General features: G+C 41.2%; 1 protein-coding gene across 2 annotated transcripts in view; it reads left to right on the plus strand.

The window, feature by feature from the left end:
- Positions 1–25,352, plus strand: part of LOC116979698 (ephrin type-A receptor 3-like) — a 269,657-nt gene that overhangs the window by 40,287 nt on the left and 204,018 nt on the right. The window lies entirely within an intron of this gene.

The raw sequence follows: 25,352 nt of genomic DNA on the forward strand, positions 1-25,352 counted from the left end.
AGGGTGTCCTGAACATAGGTCGGGAGGGATCTCCATGCAATATCCTCTTCAAGGTTAGTAACAATGTCCTGCTTATCTTTTCAAAATAAAATTGCAAGGTTAATTTATGTTGTTCGATTAACTGACATAATCTTTTCTGTTTATGCTGCACCTTTCTGATCAATACAAAATAAAAGTTACTAACTTTCAGGAGATGTGGCATGAAAAGGAACAGGGGAGAAGTGAGCGGGTGCTGCTAGAACTAAACTGTCTAGCAGACCTAATCAAATTTTGGCGACATCCTTATAATCTGAAGCATTTTTTTCCCCCCATGTGCTCCAATCGACTAATGACTAAAAAAAAAGTGAACATTTGGGCCTAACCGATCTCGCTGCTCTTAGACTGGCTGCCTTGGGTATCAAACGATTTCCTGTAGCAGCAGCCTGAATACTCTAAAAGGGTTCATTAAATAAATATGCCATGTAGTAACTTGTGACTGTATTGAGGTGGTGTCTTTATATTTGACTGTGGCAGAGCTATTGGAAAGCTGCAGAATGTGGCATTAGTAGCAGATGTTGATCTCTGTCCCACATACATGATGTCTCTTCTGGAAGTGCAAGCAGTAGCAGTGTGCGATGTTTCATCCCCAGCTCCTGCCGAATATGTTTTCGACCCGCTCCCGCAGGTTTATTGTCATGCCTTGGAACAAGTCATCGAGTGGGGATTGCCTGCTTTTGTGTCCCACTGCCTTCACTTGATGGGTTGCCGGTGAAGCATTTTCTGTATTTGGAGACAAATTTGTTTGTTTTACGATAACCTAAAAATGCAATCATTCCAAGCTCCACTTAGTCACCGTTACATTTTAGCTCACCATTGATTTTATTTAGCCTCCGATATTGTTAATCAAGAAGTATTTCTTTGATGTAGAAACATCCCTTAATCTGCAAATATTTCTGGAGATACACATATTAATTAACCCAACAGAGGGAAAATAAATTCCCCTGGAAAGCAGACCTTTGGAGCTAAAACAATGTTATTTCTTTGAGTCCAAATCTATTCAAAATGTTCAATTTAAACTGTGTAATTTTAATTGCATTATTGCCTACAATTTATTTATTTATTTTATTAAAAAAAATATTTTTATTAGAAGTAGACATATTATAAAGTATAGTTACATATTATAGTAAAAAACTTTTCATATACATCAGTCATACATTATTAAAATTTTCAATTGTCGATTACTTCTAGTGGGTTTTTTTTTATATAGAAAAAGAAAGAAAGAGTGAATAAAGAGTTACAAATATCAAAAAAACAAAAAAGGTGGAATGGATTACTTATAATACGTCCTTGGAGATAGGTTCGTAGATTATAAAAAAACAAAAAAGGTGGAATGGATTACTTATAATACGTCCTTGGAGATAGGTTCGTAGATTATAAAGTATGACTTTTCATCTAATCCTGAGTTCAAGTTTCAGTTGGGTTTTCGTGCTGGGCCAATCTATCCCGTCAGATAATTAATGAATGGAGCCCATATTTTATCAAAAAGTTCTTGTTTGTCCATTAAGACAAGTCTAATTCTTTCTAGATATAGGGTCTCCGACATTTCCACAATCCACATTTTAATTGTGGGGGTTATAGGGCCTTTCCAAAATTTTAATATTAATTTTTTTCCCGGTTATTATACTGTAGTCGAGGAAATTTCTTTGGCTTGTTGTGAGTGTTAAACTTTGCTCTGATATTCCAAGTATTATTAATTTTGAGTTTGGATCCAGTTTTGTATTAATAACTTCTGAAATTATTTCAAAAATATCAGTCCAGAAATGTTTAATTTTTATACAATTTGCAAACGTATGTGTTAAATTAGCATCTAGATGTAGACATTTATCACAAATAGGAGAGATTTGTGGGAAGATTCTATTTAGTTTTATTTTAAAGTAGTGTAATCTATGTAAGACTTTAAATTGTATTAAAGCATGTCTGGCATTTAACGAACATTGATGCATATGTTGTAAACTTTTGTCCCACAAATCTTTCGTTATAGGAAGACCTAATTCATTTTCCCATGTGTGTCTATATGGTTCCGTTGGTGGTACCTCGGTGTTTAGGAGGGTGTTATAAATATAAGCTATTAATTTTTCAGTGTTAGGATGCTTGTTCAAACATTCATCAAGGATTTCTGGTTCCCTATTGCCTACAATTTATGACTTCATCTTTGCATAATTGTGCATAAAAAAATGTCTGCTTATCTTATTATTCAGTGCCCATAATGTTTTGGAAAGGCGGCAGGTTGCTGCAGCAGCCTGTCAAATTATTTCTTCTGACGTTTACCCGGGTCTTTCTATGGTCCTGACAGTTGTTTATAGCAGAGCTGTCAGGAGGTCATCTGGAGATCTAGTGGGGCACAAGGCAACACATGCTGCTCTCTCCTGTGTGCCAGCAATACCTCAGGGTGACATCCAAACAGTGCCAACAGTCACAAAGCGCTCTGTTCAATTTAATGAACTTGGTGCACTCATTGCTGTAGAGAGGACATTAATGAGGCAGATAACAGGAGGGAAGATCATGTCCTTTCACTCCTATCATGTAATGGATGCGAAGGGTTGTTTAAATTTTCCCTGACACCTGATGGGATGCGTTGTTAATAGTGAAGTTCGGATCTGAAATTGCTGTGAATTTGCTTGTCAACCAACCACATTTAAAGTGTATCCTGAAATTATTGGACAATATCTGAATGAAAAGATACAGTTGGAATATGATTGCATTTCCACTGCAAATACCAGCAGGAACATATTATGGGGAGACTAACAATGTCTGGAAAGAGAATTGGATACTTAGTGAAAAATGAACAATTTGTAGGGCTATGGGGAAAAGATATGAGAGTGGGATTAATGGCATAAGGATGACTAATGCTTTATGTGCAATGGGCTGAATTAGCAGTGCTATAAAATTCTGTGCAACAAAAAACTGCTTTTGGCTACCAATGCTAAGTTATTCACTAATTCTTGATCAGTAAGGGTGTCAAAGGTTACATGGAGAAGGCAGGAGAATGGGCTGGAGAGGGAAAATAAAATTAGCCATGATCGAATGGCAGAGCAGACTCGATGGGCCGAATGGCCTAATTCTACTCCCATGTGTTACGGTCTTATGTTAGATGATTGACTGTCCATTGCTTTCCCCTCCTGACATTCAGTTCCATTGCCTTCAAAGGGTAGAAAATACTCCAGGACCCAATTAGCATTTGCAATTACAACTTTTTATTCTTATAGAAGCATAATTGGAGATATAGTAGATTTGTTCTACAACAGCAGAAAATGCTTGCTTGGAAGTTAGAGAAGGTATTGGTTTATTATTGTCACGTGCACCGAGATACAGTGAAAAATCTATCCAGATGAATCCTACTATACAGCAGTACATCAAGTAGTACAAAAGCAAAAATAAAATGGAGTGCAGAATATAGTCTTACAGCTGCAGCGAAACTGCAGATAAAGTTCAAGTCTGCAAAAAGGCAGATTAGAAGATTAGGTAATTCATCCCTAGCATGTGTGAGGTCAGTTCAAGAGTCTGTTAACTGCGGGGAAAGGGACGAATTTTGAGTGGTGGTCCGTGGTTTCATGCTTTTGTAACCTGTCCATCAAGAGAGGGGAGTAAAGGAGAGAATGGCCGGGATGTGCGAAGTCCTTGATTATGTTAGCTGCTTTCCCGAGTCACTTTGAAGTTTCAAATGGAGTCGATGAGTGGGAGGCTAGTTGGTGTGAAGGACTGCGGTGGGCTCACAACTGTCTGGAATTTCCTGCAGTCTTGGGCAGAGCATTTGCCATATCGACTTGTTATGCATCTGGATAGGAAGCTTTTTCTGGTGCATACGTAGAAATTGGTAAGAGTCATTGGAGTCGTGCAGAATTTCCTTGGTCTGATTAATTGATGAGAATTTGGAAATTATGAAGATGTGCAGATTGTTTGGGGTGTGACAGTTAATCAAACGGAATAATATGACAACATACCACAGGACAGAATGTGTGTGTGTGATACAATATATGATGACATGAAGAATATGATGATAATAATAATTCAACAGACTAAATCTTCCACATATAAGTGAGGCACCAGAATTAGATTGAGTATAAACAATGCTAAATTACTTGGAAGAATTCTGCCAAGGAGAACTTGCACCCAACTCATCTACTGATCAATTAGCAACTTTAGCAACTGGTGTCAGTATTTTAAGTTTAAATCAACATCATTTTAGTGTAGGATAGTCCCATAATTTTAAAACAGCGGTATTCACATGTTGCAAGAGAACAAAATGAACTGGGAAAACCTCTTCCCAGCCGAGGATCTGTGTAAGGCTTGGATAATGTATTTTTAACTTTAACCTTCATTTCCAAATGTGAGAACAAATAATTGCAAGCTAAAAATATTATAGGCTAGTTGATTCATCAAATGCATTGTCAGAAATGTCATGTTGCAATTGAAATGTCAAGCTGTCTGCCTGCCTTATGATCGACATCTAAATTCTTTGGCATCGTGAAGACCGGGAGAGTTCAATCCAGCATCGCTGGGGGTCAGGGGCTCAGAAAAAGGCCCTTTGGCCCACCTTGTCCGTGCTGACCAAGTGGCATACTGGGCTGGTCACATTTGCCTGCATTTGGCCCATATCCCTAATAAATCCATCCTATTCATACATATGTCCGAATGTCTTTTAAAAGTCGTAGTTGTATCGGTTTCTATAGTTTTCTCTGGCAGTTCATTCCAGATGTGGATAAACCTTTGAGTGAAAAACTTGTCTATTGGATCTATGCATTCTAATTTTTGAATCATCACCCCTGGGGGAAAAAGGCTGACCCGTTCAGTTTATCCATGCCCCTCGTGATCAGTTTAGTGTAGGACAGTCCTATAATTTAAGAAACAAAGCCCCATGCAGTTACATCATGGTGACTCCCTTCTACATCATTTCCACTTAACGACATCCTTCCTATTGCTGGATGACCAGAACTGCATATGGTCTTTCACTGAGAAAAATGAATGATCTTATCGGCAAATGGGATCTTGTCATGCTCAAATTGGCTGTCACCTTTCCAACGTGATGACGACATTCCAAAAATATTGATTAGCTGGCATTTCTTGGTCTGTATGTGGGATAAGAAATAATCCAGGTACTTTATTTTGGGAAGGTGCTACAAATATAAATGGTGCATAACAAGGTCTGAGCAAGAGAAATGGTTTTGTAGTGGAATATTTATTTCTACGTGCCCACCCCCCCCACACAATTGGGATCTCTATCAAGATTAATTATATGGGCTGATAAAATGGTAGCATCATTGTCAAAGGATTCCCTTATGCTGTGAAACTGGGGTATCAGGGAAAACTCTGACTCTAAGACAGACCCGATGCTGAGGCAGAGAAGGTGCCTGAAAATGGATTCTCGCTCCACTTCACCATTTGACCTGCGGCCAACATGTTTAGTGTAGATGTGAAACCTAAATTGGTTCTCCAATTTTCTAATTGTCATTACCAATGCAGTACTAAGTACCGTGTTTGATGGACAATGAGATGTTGTTAAGCGACATCATGTACAATGATTTTATGAGTGTATACCAGTGCAATGATGTTTCAATATTGGATTTTAATTATTGGAACCTTAATTGGTCAGAGGAGGTGGACGGGAAAGGATAAATCATTGGTTTAGTAGTGTACTGGAAAAGTAGTATTTATTTATAATAATTAGTAGTACACATTTATTTTTCTGTAATCTCGACCTGCGAAAAATCATAATGCAGAACAGCAAAAAATAGGACTACCCTTTTGTAGTGGCTGCTGGATGTACAATTTGACCAAAATGTTGCTATTTCCTGCTGGGTAGATCCCTCTAGCTATCTTCCTTGTTCTCTTATATATTGTGGACCAAAACATTATCTGTCGTTTGCCCTTTATTTGCAATGTTCTCTCTTCTGCCTCTGCTTTCCCTCTGTTTCTGTCTTCGCCACAGGTGTCAGAACTTGGCAGTTTTTATTCTCCAAATAAGTCCTGAGATTTTCCCCTGGCACCTTTGATTTGCTTTTTCTCTCTCTGTTTGTAAAACCTCTTCAAAGCCCATCTTCCCAACCATGGTTTTAATCTGTATCCTGAAATCTGTTCTGTGTGCCTTCTATTTTGCCTACTCTCAGTCTCAAGGAACATACTAAGCTGTTATTCTTGAATTACCGTGACCAAGTACCTAATTTTCCATCAAGTGTGTGTGCTCACTCTAACCATTTACTTTTTAAATGAGGCAAAAATCTCCTTGATTTACCTTGGATAACTGCACAGAGAATTAAGCTGACTATAGTGATAGTAACCAGAATTCCTCATGGGGATAAAATAAAAGAGACTGCAGTCTTTCATATAACTTCATGTTAAAAGCCAAATCACTTCCCTGAACAAGAAAACACTTTTTTTAGGAAGTGCCACATTACTTTGTAAATAAACTATTTGTGTAATTAATTTTGCTGATGCGGCAGATAGCTTCTTTTAAGACAAGGCTCGATAAATGCAAATATGTTCCTTCTTTCATGCGCAGTTTGAGGACATTTCTGACAGATGCTTAAGGTCATTGAAGGTTGGATTAATGGTGACTGGCTTTCTGCAGTTCGAATGGATAAGCCTGGCACAATATTATTGATGATCGTAATTTTGCATTGATATAGCCTCCTTTTGCTCAGTTATTTTATTTAATTCACATGTTTAATCGATAATGTTTTTTCACTATTAATATTTTATGTGTCATTCCTAACTGTCACTGTATGTCATGTTGTCACTTGCAGGCGGAGCACCGAGGAAAATTCCTTGTATGTGAATACTTGGCCAATAAACGTATTCATTCATTATGTATTAGCAAAATACATAATATCTTTATAGTTGAGGCAATTCACTGAATACGTTGACCAAATCTTGAGGCACCTCCTCAAATTAAGGCACCTGCTTTTAACAAGGTGGAATTTGTGCTTGACACAAATTCACATTTTTAAGAAAAAATGGGAAGGAGAATTGGGTATTTTACAAATTGTTTTTAATCGTCAAATGGAGAGAAGCTTTAAAAAAAAAACAAAAAAACTGCTGGAATTTGACAAAAAAATCTGCATTGGCTAATGAGTGATTTTTTTTTTTTTTTTACATGAATGAGAACCAGAACCACTTGTTGTGACTGACTGCAGATGATTAAACAGGGTGAGTTGCAGTGTGGTTCAGTGGGTTTGTGAAGTAGCAGGTGTGATTAGGGTGACCTGCATCTTCACAATGCCTGAATGTGAGGGAGCTGGCAGAGTAATTTTCACCTGCAGAACCGTATCTCTGGCTTGTCAGAAGATAACACTGTTATCCGTCAGTGACATCAAATTACCATCCATGTGTGGTGGGCTGACTGCTAATGTGACACAAAACCACCCGTGGTCGTTGCAATTTCATTGCTTAGGCAGTAAAGTAGACATATCCTTAGAGCGCAGGAGGATGAGGGATGATCTTATAAAGGTGTACATAATAATGAGAGGAATAGATTGGGTAGACACACAGATTCTCTTGCCCAGATTAGGGGAATCAAGAATTGGTGTACATAGGTTTAAGGTGAGGGGGGAAAGGTTTAATAGGAACTTGAGAGGTAACTTTTTCATGCAAAGAGTGGTATGGAACGAGCTGCCGGAGGAGGCAGTTGAGGGAAGTATGCTATTGCAACTATTAAGAAACATTTGGACAGGTACATGGATAGGACAGGTTTGGAGGGATATGGGCCAAAAGGAGGCATGTCGGATTAGTGTAGATGGGACATGTAGTCCGGAAAGTTGGGCAGAAGGGCCTGTTTCCATGCTGTAAGACTCTATGACTCTATCTTAGCCTTCAGTTTCATTCCACTTTCACGTCCTGTGTTAAGGGTAAATCCTCTACAACTGAACTAGCCCATTGAGCCTATGCTGGGCTTCTGACCCCATTTTATCTGTGTCACATTGCCCACCCACGTCAAAGTAAGTTGCCCAATTTTGCCTCTGCCTCAACACCTCCGCTGCCAAAGAACCAATTTTCCTGTTTCTGTCAACTCCAGCAGAAGCAGATGAAAAATCGTTGACCTAAAGATTTAATTGTGTTTCTCTCTGCAGTCTGACCTGTTGAGTATCTTTTCCATTTTCTGCTTTATTTCATGTTTCCATTGCCTTTCTGTCACCTCCAAGCCTGTCTGTTGAATGGTACTCCCTCCCCCCTCCCCTTCATTCTTTATAAGTTCTAGTTTGTACACTATCCCACTCAGAGTCTTGCTCACCCACTGCTCGATCTTCCTGGTGAATGTTGACTACCTAGCCTTCAATTCAGAAACAAAATTTATGAAGTGTATATTCCCTCGGGACCTTGCCCTTCTCTAGCTGTAGATTCATCCTCAACCTCCACACTCCAAAATATTGCAATCTTTGGCCGTCAGGGTATTCTTCTCCTCTCTCCACCTGCCATTGCAGGCTATGTCTTCAGTCATTATGGTTGTCTGCTCTGGAGCTTCTAAGCTAAAGGACCTCTGAACTGTTGAAAATGCTCTTAAACAGACCTTTCCTGCCCACTGCTTGCAGCCCTGTCATTGAAACACAAATTTGAACTGATTAACAGGCATTTAGCTTCTATGGTAAGAGGAATTGAGTACAGCAATGGGGATATCCTATTGCAGTTTTACAGGACCTTGGTGAAGTCACACCTTGAGTGTTGGGTGCCATTTTGTTCTCATTTTCTGATGAAGGATGTTCTTGTAGTGGAGTGAGTGCAGAGATTCAGCTCCTGGGAGAGCAAGACTGACCCATGAAGAGATAGTGGGACGATACAATTCATGTTTGTTAGAGTTTAGAAAGATGAGAAGGGAACATGTGGAAAATTATTAAATCCTGCCAGGATCGCTACATTGAAGAGACATTTAGACAGGTACATGGAGAGGATAAGTTTAGAGGGATATCATCCAAACACAGGCAGGTAGGATTAGTGTTGATGGGACATGTTAGTCGGTTTTGGCAATTTGGGCTGAAAGGCCTGTTTCCAAGCTGTATATGACTCTATGACTGGCCAGACTAGATGCAGGAAATATGTTTCTTATGTTAAGAAAGTACAGGAAGAGGGATCACAGCTTAAGAAAATAGAATGAGTCCTTTGGGGCTCTGCGGAAAAATTCCTTCACAAAAGAGTGATGGACCTATCGAATGTTCCACTTCAATAGATAGGTAAAGCCAAATCATTAAATATATTCATGGAAGAGTTATATAAAGGACTAACATCTTAGGAGGAAAAGCGAGAACAGAAAGCTGTTCATACGGAACAGTGGAACATTCAAAATTTGATTAGCCTTGCCACTGTTCCTAGTTCCTACGTTTATTAAAAAGGTTTCTTTGAGTTTTTTGGTAAAAGTCCGACTTAAATGTAAATTGTTGTAGAGCGGCAATACGGTCCAGTAAATGCATAATGCACTGGTGTAGAAGAGGAGTCACTGGTACACGAAACATGAGAGCTTGCTGGTATGACAGCGCAGTGTGATTAATTTACGGCTGGTGAGATACTAATAATCAGCCTGTGTGGTCAAAACCGTAGAGCATTTTAACAATGGCCATCTCCCACCTGCGGTCTCCCCTCTCCACTCTCAGTCCCGATGCAGAGTTTTGATCAACTATCCACAGGTGTTGCTTGACCCGCTGGGTTACTCCAGACAGCAATTTGTTACACCATTCCAACAACCCCCCCCCCCCCACACACACATTTATCTACCTTTAGCTTTGCACATATTTGCAGAAGGTATGTTGGTAATGATGATGTTGCACGTTGAATTTAGGAATAAATCAAATGGAAATTATTGCACTTTTGTGTAACGTCGCACAACTGTTGCAGAATGGTCCCAGCCCGAAATGTTGCCTCTCCATGTCCTCCAGAGATGCTGACAAATCAGCTGCACTTTGATTCTACATGTTGCAGCTTGAATGCTGCACAGGTACCAATCTTGCAAGGACCGCTGAGGAATTGTAGTCCATCGCTTTCTTTGAGACCATTCTTTATTCCAAAAGACTGACACTTCTGGTGCAGTGATTCATTCTGCTTGTTCCTGTTTTGTGACTCTTATCCGGGCTGACAAACTTTGCATGATATAGGGGGGTGCTATCGGTGAATCTAGCTGCTAATTATATGACCATTATAACTGCTTGTCATTTATTGTGCTACATTTGTCCAATTTTTAAACTCTCATATTCTCCTGGAAATGCAGGCTTTTATTCATTAAGATCAGATGCTTTCAAACGCTGGGTGGAAAACAGAAGGTCAAAGTAAGAAGTATCAGTGATTCTTTACTTTATTCAAAATCTGGAGCAAGGCCATATCCTTAACAGCAGCAAGTGATAAAAGAGCTTTTTTTAAAGCAACCTTTCCGCTTGACTGGCAGCTCTTTGTAAATGTGATAAGGTGTGAAGTTTTTAAACGCAGCAGGAGCCTGTTTACAAAGAGTAGGCCAAAAATAGTGTATTTTCAACTACAAATGACTGTGTAATTAAGATATAACTGTCTTTTGTTTTAACTTGCTTAGTTTTAAGTGATACCACCCTATTTTTTTTAGGGGGGGGGGAGGACGGGGGGACGGACTTGAAAATAAGACGATTCGGTTTGTAAAAATGTACTCTCTGGTGTTTCTTCTGACAGTTTGTAGGATAGAACCTACTTCTGCCTCAGTTTTGAGGTGATGGAGGGAACGGCAGATTCTGTTGCATTAGGGGGTAGGTGGAGGCTGAAGGGGAGGGTGGGTGGTTTGTGAGGCTATCTGCTCCTTCTGCTGCCTGCAGTTGCCCATTCAAAGTAATGCAATGGAAGTGACGTTCTTTGGGACATCCTGAGAAGGTGAACACTTTTGGATACTTTTCTGAACCATCCTTTATCCCTCTGCCAGCAAATATGCCAGGACCAAAATGCTTTTTGCAAAATCCGGAAACTAGCAATTCTGCAGGTTCAGGTAGCGTGTCTGGATAGAATGAATGGGTGACATTTCGGGTCGAGACACTTCTTCAGACTCCCTGCCCCGCTTACTTTCTCCAGCATTTAATGTCTATCTTCAGTGTAAACCAACATCTGCAGTTCCTCCCTGCACAATTCAGCAGGTTCCGGCAGCTTTCATGGGGAAGAAAGCGTTTTGGATTCGTGAACTTTGAATGTGATTAGATGAGAATTCTGCCCCCCCCTCCCCCACTGGCCCCTTGCAGCTGACATTTTCCTCTATGACAGTAGTGAATGCATTTTAAAAGTACTTCATTGATTGTGAAGCACTTTATGATGACCTGGGATTATGAAAGGCATTATGTAGGATGCATTATTGGGCGACCTTGACTCGAGAATGCTGTTTTCTATAACACTGCACAGTCCTCACTTTATGTGCTTCTGCAGCAAGTCTCGCTGTCTTTGTACATTAAATGATATCTGTTTCTTTTTGTTATCATCTAATCATGTGCCCTGTGGGAGTGAATGATGGACAGGCTGTTGTCTCTAGCATTATTATTTCTACCATGCCAGTCTAGTTGAATATTTAAAATATTTGCAATAACGATCTAACCAAGGAGGGACATTTACATTCCCTGGAATTTAATAACAGACAGAGTTGAACCGAATTGAATGATTTATACCAGAACATGTCTCATTCAAACCCTGCTCAAAATCATTCTACTGCTAGGTGTGCGGAAGGGAGGTAGATTACGTCTGGCCTTTTATAGTTCTGAGAAAAGAGCACCTGTAAACAAGTTTCCCAAGGACAACGGTTAGAACATTAGTTCACTTTACTTTAGAGATACATTGCCCACCGAGACAGCAACGACCAGTGACCACCGCACAGTAACATGGTGGGAGGTGGTTGACAGAGGAGTGAAGTGGAGGAGGCGGGTTGTAATAAGATTTAGTCCAATGGAAAGACAACCTCCAACTGATGGTTCTGCTCATTACTGAACAACACAGATTCTGAAAATGCACGAGTCTTTATTCTGTGCTTTGTTTGGTGGCAGCAGTCTGGCAGCTATCAGTGGCCTTTAATCAACTCTTTTTTTTATTAACCCCACTTATTGCTGTCCATCTGATCAGGCACAAGGAATGTCCATGTGCCTCTCGGTCAAATAGCTGACTTAGTTCTCAATGGCAACGTTCATATGCGAAAGTGAGTTAAGGCTAAAGAGCATCACTTTGTATACCTCTGAAATGTCAGTGTAGTAATGCCCCTGTCCCACTTAGGAAACCTGAACGGAAACCTCTGGAGACTTTGCGCCCCACCCAAGGTTTCCGTGCGGTTCCCGGAGGTTTTTGTCAATCTCCCTACCTGCTTCCACTACCTGCAACCTCCGGCAACCACCTGCAACCGCCGGGAACCGCACGGAAACCTTGGGTGGGGCGAAAAGTCTCCAGAGGTCTCCATTCAGGTTTCCTAAGTGGGACGGGCATAAGAAACTATCCCAGAGGTAGAAATGAAGTATGTGGACCATGTTTGCTTTTGCATGCACTTGGATCCAAGCTATTGTTGACTTATTCACTGAGGCGTATGGGAGGATAGGCCTTGCATTCGATGTCAGCAAGACAAAGATACTCCCTGAATCTGCCCCTTGCTGCACAGCATAACCCTCTAACAAAGATACATGGCCAGACCCGGGAAAATGTAAACCATTTACCACACTTCGGGAGCCCCCATCTCAATAAAGGCGGACATTGATGAAATTCACCACTGTCATCAATGCACCAGCACAGTCTTTGATCAATTGAGGCAAAGACCAAGATCTCAGACCTTGCACAATACATAATATACTAGATAGCAGTGAAGCCTTCCTCCTTTCTGTTTCTGAAATGTGGATGAACCTGAATTCTGACCCGAAACGCTGCCCATCCACGTCCTCTAGTGGATGCTTGGTTTCCGCTTGACCCGTTGAAGTACTCCAGCACTTTCTGCAGGAGATTCCAGCATCTGCAGTTCCTTGATTAGTTTGGTTTAAGTTAAATTTAGAGATACAGCGTGGAAACAGGCCCTTCAGCCCACCAAGTCAGCACCGCCCAGCGATCCCGCACACTAACATTATTCTATGGACACTCGGGACAATTTACAATTGCACCAAGCCAATTAACCTACACACTTGCATGACTTTGGAGTGTGGGAGGAAACCGGAGATCATGGGAAAAACCCATCCGGAGAAAGTACACACCCCATACAGACAGCAACTGTAGTCAGGTTCGAACCAGGGTCCCTCGTGCTGTAAAGTAGCAACTCTACTGCTGCGCCACCGTGCCGCACCTTGTGTATGGATGAACCCAAGGTTGAAGTCACACAGATTTAGTCCCTAAAGTACACAGCTAAAGATCCCAATCCCATTAACCACTAATGCCAACTGCTGCTTAAATTGATCCTTTAAGTATTGTGAACAACTTGGGCATTGCCATCTGCTTCAGTCTGAAGGAAATCTTTAGCTATTTGAAAACAATTGTGATCCATACGAAACTGCGTGATCCCACTTTGGGGGAAAAAAAGTGGCCTTTTGTTTTGGAATCAATGAAAGTCACAGATTTTGCACTCACCATCATTTAACGAGTCTTTAATTATTATTGCAAGCCACAAGGTTACAATATGTCTGATGTCTGAACTCATTCATTCATCTACTCACTCTTGCTTCATCTGAAAGATCAATGCTGGGAGGATATGAGAGATGCAACAATGTTGATCTACTACTTATTATGCAGTGACTGACTGTATTGCATGAAAGCCCCATTTGCCTTAGCTGTGTATTTCATGGTGGACCTGCTGCCAGCTAAGTCATGAATCTACTCATTCTAAATGCTCCTTGCAGGAAAAGCTTTTTTCAAAATTTTATTGTATATTTAAATTCCGTGGATCCTCATTATATAAATGGCATCATCCTCTAATATTAGCAGTCTTTCCATTTTATTTTGTGCTTTAATGGAGAAAGGTGGATCGAATTCTTAGTTTTTATTTTAAATTAATTTTAAAGTCTCAACCAAATTCCCAAAGGTATAAATCCAAAACAGTAAAGAGTCCTTAACTGGGTATGTGTTGGTTCTAATTTAAAAGTGGGCTCTTGAATCAGCTGACATTGGTAAAATAAAGATTATTGGTACATTAGATGTAAGGTTGGAGACCGGACTCTAACCATATAACCATATAACAATTACAGCACGGAAACAGACCATCTCGGCCCTTCTAGTCCGTGCCGAACACGTATTCTCCCCTAGTCCCATCTACCTGCACTCAGACCATAACCCTCCATTCCTTTCCCGTTCATATAACTATCCAATTTATTTTTAAATGATAAAATCGAACCTGCCTCCACCACCTCCACTGGAAGCTCATTCCACACAGCTACCACTCTCTGAGTAAAGAAGTTCCCCCTCATGTTACCCATAAACTTCTGTCCCTTAATTCTCAAGTCATGTCCTCTTATTTGAACCTTCCCTACTCTCAGTGGGGAAAAGCTTATCCACGTCAACTCTGTCTATCCCTCTCATCATTTTAAAGACCTCTATCAAGTCCCCCCTTAACCTTCTGCGCTCCAAAGAATAAAGACCTAACTTGTTCAACCTTTCTCTGTAACTTAGTTGCTGAAACCCAGGCAACATTCTAGTAAATCTCCTCTGTACTCTCTCTATTTTGTTGACATCCTTCCTATAATTAGGCGACCAAAATTGTACACCATACTCCAGAATTGGCCTCACCAATGCCTTGTACATTTTTAACATTACATCCCAACTTCTATACTCAATGCTCTGATTTATAAAGGACAGCACACCAAAAGCTTTCTTTACCACCCTATCTACATGAGATTCCACCTTCAGGGAACTGTGCACAGTTATTCCTAGATCCCTCTGTTCAACTACATTCCTCAATTTACTACAATTTACCATCTACGTTCTATTTTGATTTGTCCTGCCAAGATGTAGCACCTCACACTTATCAGCATTAAACTCCATCTGCCATCTTTCAGCCCATTCTTCCAAATGGCCTAAATCTCTCTGTAGACTTTGAAAATCTTCTTCATTATCCACAACACCACCTATCTTAGTATCATCTGCATACTTACTAATCCAATTTACCACACCATCATCCAGATCATTGATGTACATGACAAACAACAGTGGACCCAACACAGATCCTTGTGGCACCCCACTAGTCACTGGCCTCCAACCTGACAAACAGCCATCCACCATTACTCTCTGGCATCTCCCATTCAGCCACTGTTGAATCCATCTTGCTACTCCACCATTAATATCCAACAATTGAACCTTCTTAACCAACCTTCCATGAGGAACCTTGACAAAGGCCATATATACAACATCCACTGATTTACCCTCATCAATTTCCCGAGTAACCTCAAAGAAATTCAAGAAGATTAGTCAAACATGACCTTCCAGGCACAAATCCATGTTGACTGTTCCTAATCAGACCCTGTTTATCCAGATGCTTATATATATTATCTCTAAGTATCCTTTCCATTAATTTGCCCACCACTGACGTCAAACTAACAGGTCTATAATTGCTAGGTTTACTCTTAGAACCCTTTTTAAACAATGGAACAACATGCGCAGTACGCTAATCCTCCGGCACTATTCCCGTTTCTAATGACATTTGAAATATTTCTGTCATAACCACTGCTATTTCTACACTAACTTCCCTCAATGTCCTAGGGAATATCCTGTCCGGACCTGGAGACTTATCCACTTTTACATTTTTCAAAAGTGTCAGTACTTCCTCTTCTTTGAATCTCATAGTTTCCATAGCTACTCTACTTGTTTCCCTTACCTCACATAATTCAATATCCTTCTCCTTGGTGAATACCGAAGAAAAGAAATTGTTCAATATCTCCCCCATCTCTTTTTGCTCTGCAGATAGCTGTCCACTCTGACTTTCTAATGGACCAATTTTATCCCTCGTTATCATTTTGCTATTAATATAGCTGTAGAAACCCTTTGGATTTACTTTCACCTTACTTGCCAAAGCAACCTCATATCTTCTTTTAGCTTTTCTAATTTCTTTCTTGAGATTCTTTTTACATTCTTTATACTCCTCAAGCACCTCATTTACTCCATGCTGTCTATAATTATTGTAGATCGCTCTCTTTTTCCGAACCGTGGCCAATTTCCCTTGAAAACCATGGCTTTCCAATTTTTACTATTTCCTTTCAACCGAACAGGGACATAAAGATTCTGTACTCTTAAAATTTCACCTTTAAATGTCCTGCATTTCTCTTCCACATCTTTCCCATAAAACAAAATGTCCCAATTCAATCCTTTTAAATCCTTTCGCATCTCCTCAAAGTTAGCCTTTCTCCAATCAAAAATCTCAACCCTAGGTCCAGTTCTGACCCTCTCCATAATTATATTGAAACTAATGGTATTGTGATCACTGGACCCAAACTGTTCCCCAACACATACCTCTGCCACCTGACCCGTCTCATTTCCTAACAGGAGGTCCAGCACCGCCCATTCTCTAGTAGGTACCTCTATGTATTGCTGCAAAAAACTATCCTGCACACATTTTACAAACTCCAAACCATCCAGCCCATTTACAGAATGTGTTTCCCAGTCTATGTGTGGAAAATTGAAATCTCCCACAATCACTACCTTGTGCTTACTACTAATATCTGCTATCTCCTTACATATTTGCTCTTCCAATTCTCGCTCTCCATTTGGCGGTCCATAATGCACCCCTATAAGTGTTGCTACCTCTTTCCCATTTCTCAGTTCCACCCAAATAGCCTCCCTAGACGAGCCCTCTAATCTATCCTGCCAAAGCACTGCTGTAATATCTTCTCTGACAAGCAATGCAACACCTCCACCTCTTGCCCCTCCAATTCTATCACACCTGAAGCAACGAAATCCTGGAATATTTAGTTTCCAATCACAGCCCTCCTGCAACCATGTTTCACTGATCGCCACAACATCATACTTCCAGGTGTCAATCCAGGCTCTAAGCTCATCCACCTTTCTTACAATGCTCCTAGCATTAAAATATACACATTTAAGAAACCCACCCACTCTTATTCTCTGTTTATTATCTTTTTCTTCTTTCTCCCCTACATTTTGGGTCCGAGTGCTACCCTTCTCTGCCTCCTGCCTCACACACTGACTGCTAGCTTTCCCTATTTGAGTCCCTCCCCCCGACCGTTCTAGTTTAAAGTCTCCCCAGTAGCCTTTGCAAATCTCCCCGCCAGGATATTGGTCCCCCTCGGGTTCAAGTGCAACCCGTCCTTTCTGTACAGGTCACACCTTCCCCAAAAGAGGTCCCAATGATCCAGAAACTTGAATCCATGCCCACTGCACCAGTACCTGAAACGTTATCCATTTCTTTTCTCCAGAGATGCTGCCTGTCCTGCTGAGTTACTCCAGCATTTTGTGTCTATCTTTGGAGTAAACCAGCATCTGCAGTTCCTTCCACAGCAGATACAGATACTGTATAAGGTTGTGATTTGATTTGGTGGTTGTTGCAGATTATGTTTGGTGAAGGGAGGGGGGAGGAGGGAGATTCTTAGTTTAGTGTTTAGTTAAAGATGCAGCAGAGTGATTGCTGGTCGGCCCATGGAGTCCATGCCGACCAGCGATCACTCTGTACAATAGCACTATACCTACATATTAGGGTCAATTTATAATTTTTACTGAAGCCAATTAACATACAAACATGTATGTCTTTGGAGTGTGGGAGGTAAGCAGAACACCCAGGGAAAACCCATTCCTTCACAGGGAGAACGTGCAATTTCCGTACAGACAACATCCGTAGTCAGGATCGAACCTGGGTCTCTGGCACTGAGGCAGCAACTCCACCGCTGTGCCCACTGTGCCACCCTCAAATTTCTTGCACCAAATTTCAGAGGGTTGCATCTGACAACTGTTATTGATTAGCTATATTTAAGAGGGAGTTAGATGTGGCCCTTGTGGCTAAAGGGATCAGGGGGTATGGAGAGAAGGCAGGTACAGGATACTGAGTTGGATGATCATCCATGATCATATTGAATGGCAGTGCAGGCTTGAAGGGCCGAATGGCCTACTCCTGCACCTATTTTCTATGTTTCTATTAATATATGATTTCAATAAAATAGTATGTTATGCTCCTTGTTTCCAAAAATAATTTGACTGTTTCAGTATCAGACATCCATTATTAAACTGGATTAGCGCTCTGAGGCTGCAGATGCCCAGCGGGAAATGCAGCACTTGCTTCACAGACTAGTTTCACATGGGACCCTGAGCAGCCTTTGAAACACGAGGTATTTGTCCCTTTGGATCTGACATTTATTAGTATAATGTGTCAATCCTGTTCAGTGCAGAATATATAATGAGGAGAGAGAAGGTGTGCTGTGGAGCAGGTGTGGAGGGGGAGGATTTGTTCTCATCTGAGGTGTTGTATCAATTCATCATCAAGGTGATGTATTTAGTGCATTCTGGAGCATATGACACCTGTCTGTACAGGAGCACTTAGTGCCTTGATTGCGTAAAGTGAAACGTGTTTCTTTCTGCACCACGCTGTTCCGTGTTCTCAGGTTATCTGTATTGACGACTGTGCCTTCCCACCGTTGTACCGTGGTGATGGAAACTTTGATTGAATCAAAGGAGCTGCAGCCAGCAAACAAGTTTTCCCTTTATCAGAATTCAAAAAATAAAAGTTTGTTTCCTGATGTTAGTTGGATGCATTGATTTCTTTGTGCGAGTCTGAACAAATTGTGCTTTAAATAACAGAATTTGCAGACTTTGACTGAGTGAAAAGGAGTAGGGATGGAATTTGAAGCAAATTTTGAGCTCTCCTAATCAATACTTTCACAACATCAGGTCTGCGCTCATTTGCCGCATTGGATGGTGGCAGGGGATCAAAGCAAAGTGAAAGAGTGAGAGAGACGGTGAGAATCAGAAATGCCGCACGCAAGCTCAGGCACACGTACACGAGAAGAGAGGGGAGAAGAAAATAAAGCATTGCAATTTGTGATCGTAAACCAGACTGGTGTTTGTTGTTAGTGAACCAAGTTCTAAAGATGATCATAGAAGTAACACTAATCATGGAAGCCCTCTCATCTCTGCACTCTTTTCCCCACCCCCACCATGTTATACTGTTAACTAACTGTTTTAAGTTATGCAAAAACTTGGGTGTACACCTGACCAAAATGCTGCTAATTTCACCTTTTGTATGTAAAGAAAATTAATATTCTATAATAAAGAATATATCAACTAATTAATTAATCTACCTTTTATCTTGGTAGCATGTGTTCTGATAATGTTTGGGAGCATTTGTGAAAATAAAAATCCCTTTCCTCTTGACTCTTTGCAATCTGCAATGGATCCCATTTAATGGTTGAAACATGTCTGAAGACTTGGCCTCTGAAATAGCCTTTGATGGATACTATTCACATTCCATTAAGAAATGTTTCAAAAAGTCTTGCCCTTTGAGCTGACCTGTGGGTGGCTTGTCAAAGTAAAGGACACAGCTTTTGATTTCCTGTGGTATGAGTCCATCTCATGCAGCCAACTGCTAAATGTGCTTTCTTTTCCCCCCCCACCTTCACCACAACAGTTCTGGCTGATTTAATATTTGCTTGGTCACTTGGATCATTAGCTGGATGTTTAGTTCGGATGTTACCAAGATTCAAGGCTGTGTGTGGGTGTGACACGCACGCGCGCCCGCCCGCTTAATATACATACACACATACATATCTACACAGTACACATGTTTATCCACACTCAATCATTCTCTGTGTAAACTCAGTGAATGATTGTATGTAGATAGATGTGTGTGTGTATATATATGTGTGTGTATATATATGTGTGTGTGTATATATATGCTTACACACACACACACACACACACGTGTGTGTATATATATATATATATATATATATATATATGTATGTGTATATATGTATGTGTGTATGTATGTGTGTTTGTGAGGGCGTATGTATATATCTGCTATAAAGAGAGAATTCACAGTGTGCCAGAATGACTTGAATAACATCAGCCTCACTGGTCAGGTGCCCCTCCTCCTTTCCCCTCATGATGCAGCAGTCTCCTCATTTGACACTGTGCCCCCGCCACCCCCAAGAGCAGCACTGCGGCATATTTCATGCCTCTCTTGTCACAGGCAATTACGGCGGAGGAATGGAAATGACTTGCGTTTAGAGGCCCAGCAACCCACTGTGCAGCTGCCCAGTGACCCTTTCAGCAGCTGACACTTGAACGTTCTCTTGTTCCTGTCAAGGCGAAGGCAAAAACGATATTGCAGTTACTTCCGAAATGGGACCAGTGACGAGCTGTCCTGGGAAACCTGCTCATCCAGCTAAATCAGATCCTGGCAACAGGGCCCGAAACCCAGTCTGCACTGCCAACAAAGCCTCTAATGATGATACAGAAGCCTCCAGTCAGATGTTGACCTACATTTGACAGCAATTCGGTCAGAAGATTTATTTTTCTGTTTTGTGCAATTGATGGATATGAATGCTGCATCACTCAATAGATTGTATATTTATTTTTCAACTTTGGGAATCAGGAACTGCATAAACTAGATTCGGCTCCAGTCCTGATACATTGGAGACTGTGAGGGAACTTGCAAGCCACTGGTTCCCAAGTTAAGGCGATTGACATTGCCAGCCATGTGTGCCTCTGTTCCTCCATCCTGGTGGGTTGAAGTGCTTGTCCCTACCTGGGGAATAGTGATACGTCAGAGCAGAACTGCTAAGAATGGGTAAAAATAAGCACGAATGGAAGATCAAATGAAAACCTACTGAAAATTAAAATAGCTCCATTTTGAGATTGTAAATATCTGATCTATCTAAAGTCAACTGCATGTGTTGCAGGAATAAGAGGTGGCCAAGGAGTTCTGCAAGACATTTAAACTTGGAACTAGCAGTTGGTGTTTAGCTCTATATTTAACTTTTAATTTAAATGTGTATTGTGAAGATCGTGGTAATGCAGGATCCAATTTTTGGTTGCAATTGAAGTCACTTGTACCATACATCTTCGGTCCTCTGCAATAAATTGCAGCAAGTTATTGAAATGAGTCATAACTAGAAATGAATGCTGCCTACATTATAAAGTAGGATAGAGAGTAATCCAACCACTTTAAATATATAGTTTGGCTTTTCCTGTGTTTCATACAATATTTTCAAAGATTATGGTCTTGCACAGGGAGCAGCTGATAAATGATGGCCAGGTAGTTTGCATTATCAATCAATGTTGAATTGACTGAAGCCAACAGAAAGGGAGTAGGGACACTGTCATATCAGTACGACCTAGGTTTAGCTTTGGAGAGCACATCAGACATTAGCTTTGCAGGTAATAAAAAAACAGAAAATGTTGGAGATATTCAGCATTTGTGCCGGGGGGGAAACTGAGTAGAAGTTTCAGGTTGGTCAACTTTCAACAGATCTTGATCCATATGTGTTCAATATCTTCAGCATTTGCTGTTTTTGATTGAAGACTTTCAGTGTCTGCAATTTTTGTTTTGCTTTCCCATATGAGGGAGTACTTGGCAGAGCAACATAATTGTGGTCACTCGATCAGGTCAAATTTGCAAGAAAAAAAGGTGAATTGTAATTTGATGATGCAAGTTTCAAACTACCTCTATGCATCTTTGCAACTTTGGCACAATCCATTATTTTAACTACAATGCCTGAAATATAAGTCTCGGGGTGAGAAATTAGTTAATGCAAACCCCCAAAAGTCTTGTGTGGTTGAAAATCAGAATAACCTGGAGCAGAGCAAATTTGTGCACGTTTCTGAATGTTTTGACAGCCATCAGGAAATTAATATCCTAATATTCTTGTCGGAATTTAGTTTGCCTTGGTAATTTATTACTGGCATTAAACTCCTCACCGAGAACTGTTCCCTCCACTGAACCGCAAGTACATCTCCCGTGAGCCTTAATGGCCTATCCTGGGAAGGTGAGCGCAGGATCAGAATTGGTCTCAGCTTCCTGGTCTCTGAACCTTACCAGGCTGCAGACCGCTGCCACATCTCACGGTTTGAAGCTTGTTGCTACATTAGTGAGATCACCCTAGCTCAAGGAGAAAATATTTTGCCTCTTCCATAAGCCCAAAGAAGCGGGGAATTCATATCAAGTTGGCAGGGAATTAATATCAAATGGGTATCAATTTGTAGCAAGATATTCTTTGCTACAAATGCAACAGTATTGCATGGGCATTTGTGTGCATTGTCCATGTCCTCAATGTGCATTGAGATATTCTGCACATGTCCTTTCAGAATCTGCTCTGAAAGCTTCCTACTGGAAGTGCCTGCCTGCAAACCTGGAGGGTTTCTATGCACCCTTCTTCCACCCACCCCTTGCACAACGAACATGCCCCTGCAGCACTGTTCTTCAGCAACCTGTCTCGCCCTCTAAGATAAACCCTCATTGCGGCACCCAGCCATTCCATAGCACTGCTCCCCTACAGCTTGACTTTTGAATACTTTTGAGATACAGCGAGAAAACGGGTCTTTCGGCCCACCATGTCCGCACCGACCAACGATCCCCGCAGCACTATCCTACGACCCAGGGACTATTTTACCAAAGCCAATTTACAAACCTGTCCATCTTTGGAGAGTGGGAGGAAACCAGAGCACCTGGAGAAAACACACACAGTCACGGGGAGAACGTACAAACTCCATACAGACGGTACCCATAGTCAGGATCGAACCCGGGTCTCCGGCGCTCTAAGGCAGCAACTCTACCGCTGTGACACTGTGCCATCCGAGCTGGGTGAGTATTGCTGTATTGTGGTACAGTCCTCTAAGAGCTGGGAGCAGCAATCACACCTGCCGTGTTACATGCAGGGAGCAGTGAAAACTTGCAACATGGCCTTGGAGATTGCCTGCTGACATTGGTGAAGTCAGCCGCGGTGTGATGTTGCACAGCGGGTCCTGCCGTGTTGTGAACCTCGCAGATGAAATTCCTGCCATTTTTAATGTGACCTCCACAAGTGGCATTGGGGGTGATGCACCTCTGTTTTAACAGCAGCAGAAGGGGTAACTGAAGCCGCATTGATGCCTCTCTGTGCAATGGCACAGGTTTAATTTAATAGCCTGGATTCCACTTCAGTTTTTCCTCTCGCTGTGAAATGTAGAGCACAGAATAAAAGGCCATGATCTAAAAATTTGAAAAGCTGCAACAAGCAGGGGAATTTATCAATATGTCTAAATGCAAGGGAATACTGACATTTCAAAAAAATTGCCTCCCACTTCTGTGCAGAGAGGGCAAAAGCAGCAGCTCCATTAAAACAAGCCCCTTTAAACAATGTCTGGTTAGTATTTTAGTTCCATATTATAGATTACCACATCTTCTAATTCCTGTCAGATGAGTAATGACCATAGCCGTAATAATTGTGCGCATATTACATTTAATCAGGTTTTATTCTTATTATAATAGGCCTGTTTCTACAGCAATAGGGCAAGTGGATCTACTGCATCCAGCCAGTGATTGCAATTCACCTTCATTGTATGGGCTCTGATTCTCACACACAGGAAGCCTTTGCCTTGACCTGACGCTGAATGTTCCTGGCATGTAACTTTCCTACTCTCAATCATTTAGTGGGGAAAGGCAATGTGGTTTGGGGAGAAGGGATTTTATAGAAAAGTCCATACAACTCCCAGAGGGAGAGTGACAGTTCTTGAGGTTCTCTTGAACACTTTTAGAGTTTAGAGACACAGCAGGGAAACGGGCCCTTCGGACCACCGAGTCCGCGCTGAACAGCGATCCGCGGGTACACTTCCTGATAGTTTGTCATTGGTAGGAGGCTTGAATTGGCAGCTGGTAGAGCGGCCGCCAATCATCAGGGTGTAAAACTGACCTTGGGTACTGTCTGTGTGGAGTTTGCATGTTCTACCTGTCAGCATGTTGGTTTCCTCTGGGTGCTTTGGTGTCAAAGAGAAGGTTGAAGAAAGACTGGATAGACTCGGTTTGTACTCGCTAGAATTTAGAAGATTGAGGGGGGACCTTATAGAAACTTACAAAATTCTTAAGGAGTTGGACAGGCTAGATGCAGGAAGATTGTACCCGATGTTGGGGAAGTCCAGAACAAGGGGTCACAGTTTAAGGATAAGAGGGAAGTCTTTTAGGACCGAGATGAGGAAAACATTTTTCACACAGTCGTTAATCTCTGGAATTCTCTGCCACAGAAGGTAGTTGAGGCCAGTTCATTGGCTATATTTAAGAGGGAGTTAGATGTGGCCCTTGTGGCTATGGGATCAGGGGGTATGGAGAGAAGGCAGGTACAGGATACTGAGTTGGATGATCAGCCATGATCATATTGAATGGCGGTGCAGGCTCAAAGGGCCGAATGGCCTACTCCTGCACCTATATTCTATGTTTCTATAGGTTAATTGGCCTCTGAAAAAATCATTCTTAATGTGCAGCGATTAGATGAGAAATTGGTATAACGAAGAGCTAAGGTGAATGGGTGGATCAATGGTCAGTGTGGGCCAAAGGGCCTGTTTTCATGCTGTATCTTTCAATTCAATCAATTTGTAGATTCGGAGTGGTGGTATGTACGTTGGGGTGTAGGGAAAATAAATATTTATTGAAGGCTTAGGAAATGTAAGTTGGTACACACCAGAGAAAGTGTGGCAAGCAACCTAGCGATATCTGTGACAGTATTAAATGCACAGTGATTAAGGGTCTGGAAGAAGTGACCCGGGGATGCGGATGGAATGAATTGAAATGTGATGGAGGACAAAACAACCTGCCAAATTGGATTTGTTTAAGAAGCAGCAATATTTTCAGAGGGCTGGAACACTTTAGACTTTGTTTTGTGCTTCCTCTCTCAATGACTCTGCAGCCCAGCGTAGTTTAAACGCCCAGAGGTTAACACTTTTAGACGTTTTATAATCTAAAATCTAACAAGGCTTTAATATACCTATGATGTTAAATAAGAAATTACAGTTTACAGAAGAGTGGGCTTTCTGCACACTGGATTCTGACAGTCGACTGTTAGCCTGTCTAGGAGATGACAGTACAATTAGACTCTGCGCTACGGACTAACATAATGATGAAAGCTTAACTGAAGGAAAATCTGCAAAATTTCTTTGAAGATATAATTCAACACTGTCAGCAATGTACTTTTTATTTCAGTAAGATCCCATTTTCTTTGGACATTTTCTTTTTTACTGGTGTGCCTGTAGACGAGCCAATTGTACTCTGAAGACTAAATTCCCCAAATTGATTTATTTTGCATTAAGTAGTCTTGGCTCACTGAAGGATTATAATGGTGGCATGAAATAAAGCTAGCATTTTTCAATGGGTGCTCTTCGCTGTTCATATAATGGTGAGACCGTGTCTGACTTGCCTTGGAATTCGGGATTGTTCCAGTGTCTCGCCCCAAATTAATTTGAGCGGAAGCTCAGTT

This window comes from Amblyraja radiata, chromosome 13, assembly GCF_010909765.2.
Source record: "Amblyraja radiata isolate CabotCenter1 chromosome 13, sAmbRad1.1.pri, whole genome shotgun sequence".
Taxonomy (NCBI): Eukaryota; Metazoa; Chordata; class Chondrichthyes; order Rajiformes; family Rajidae; genus Amblyraja; species Amblyraja radiata.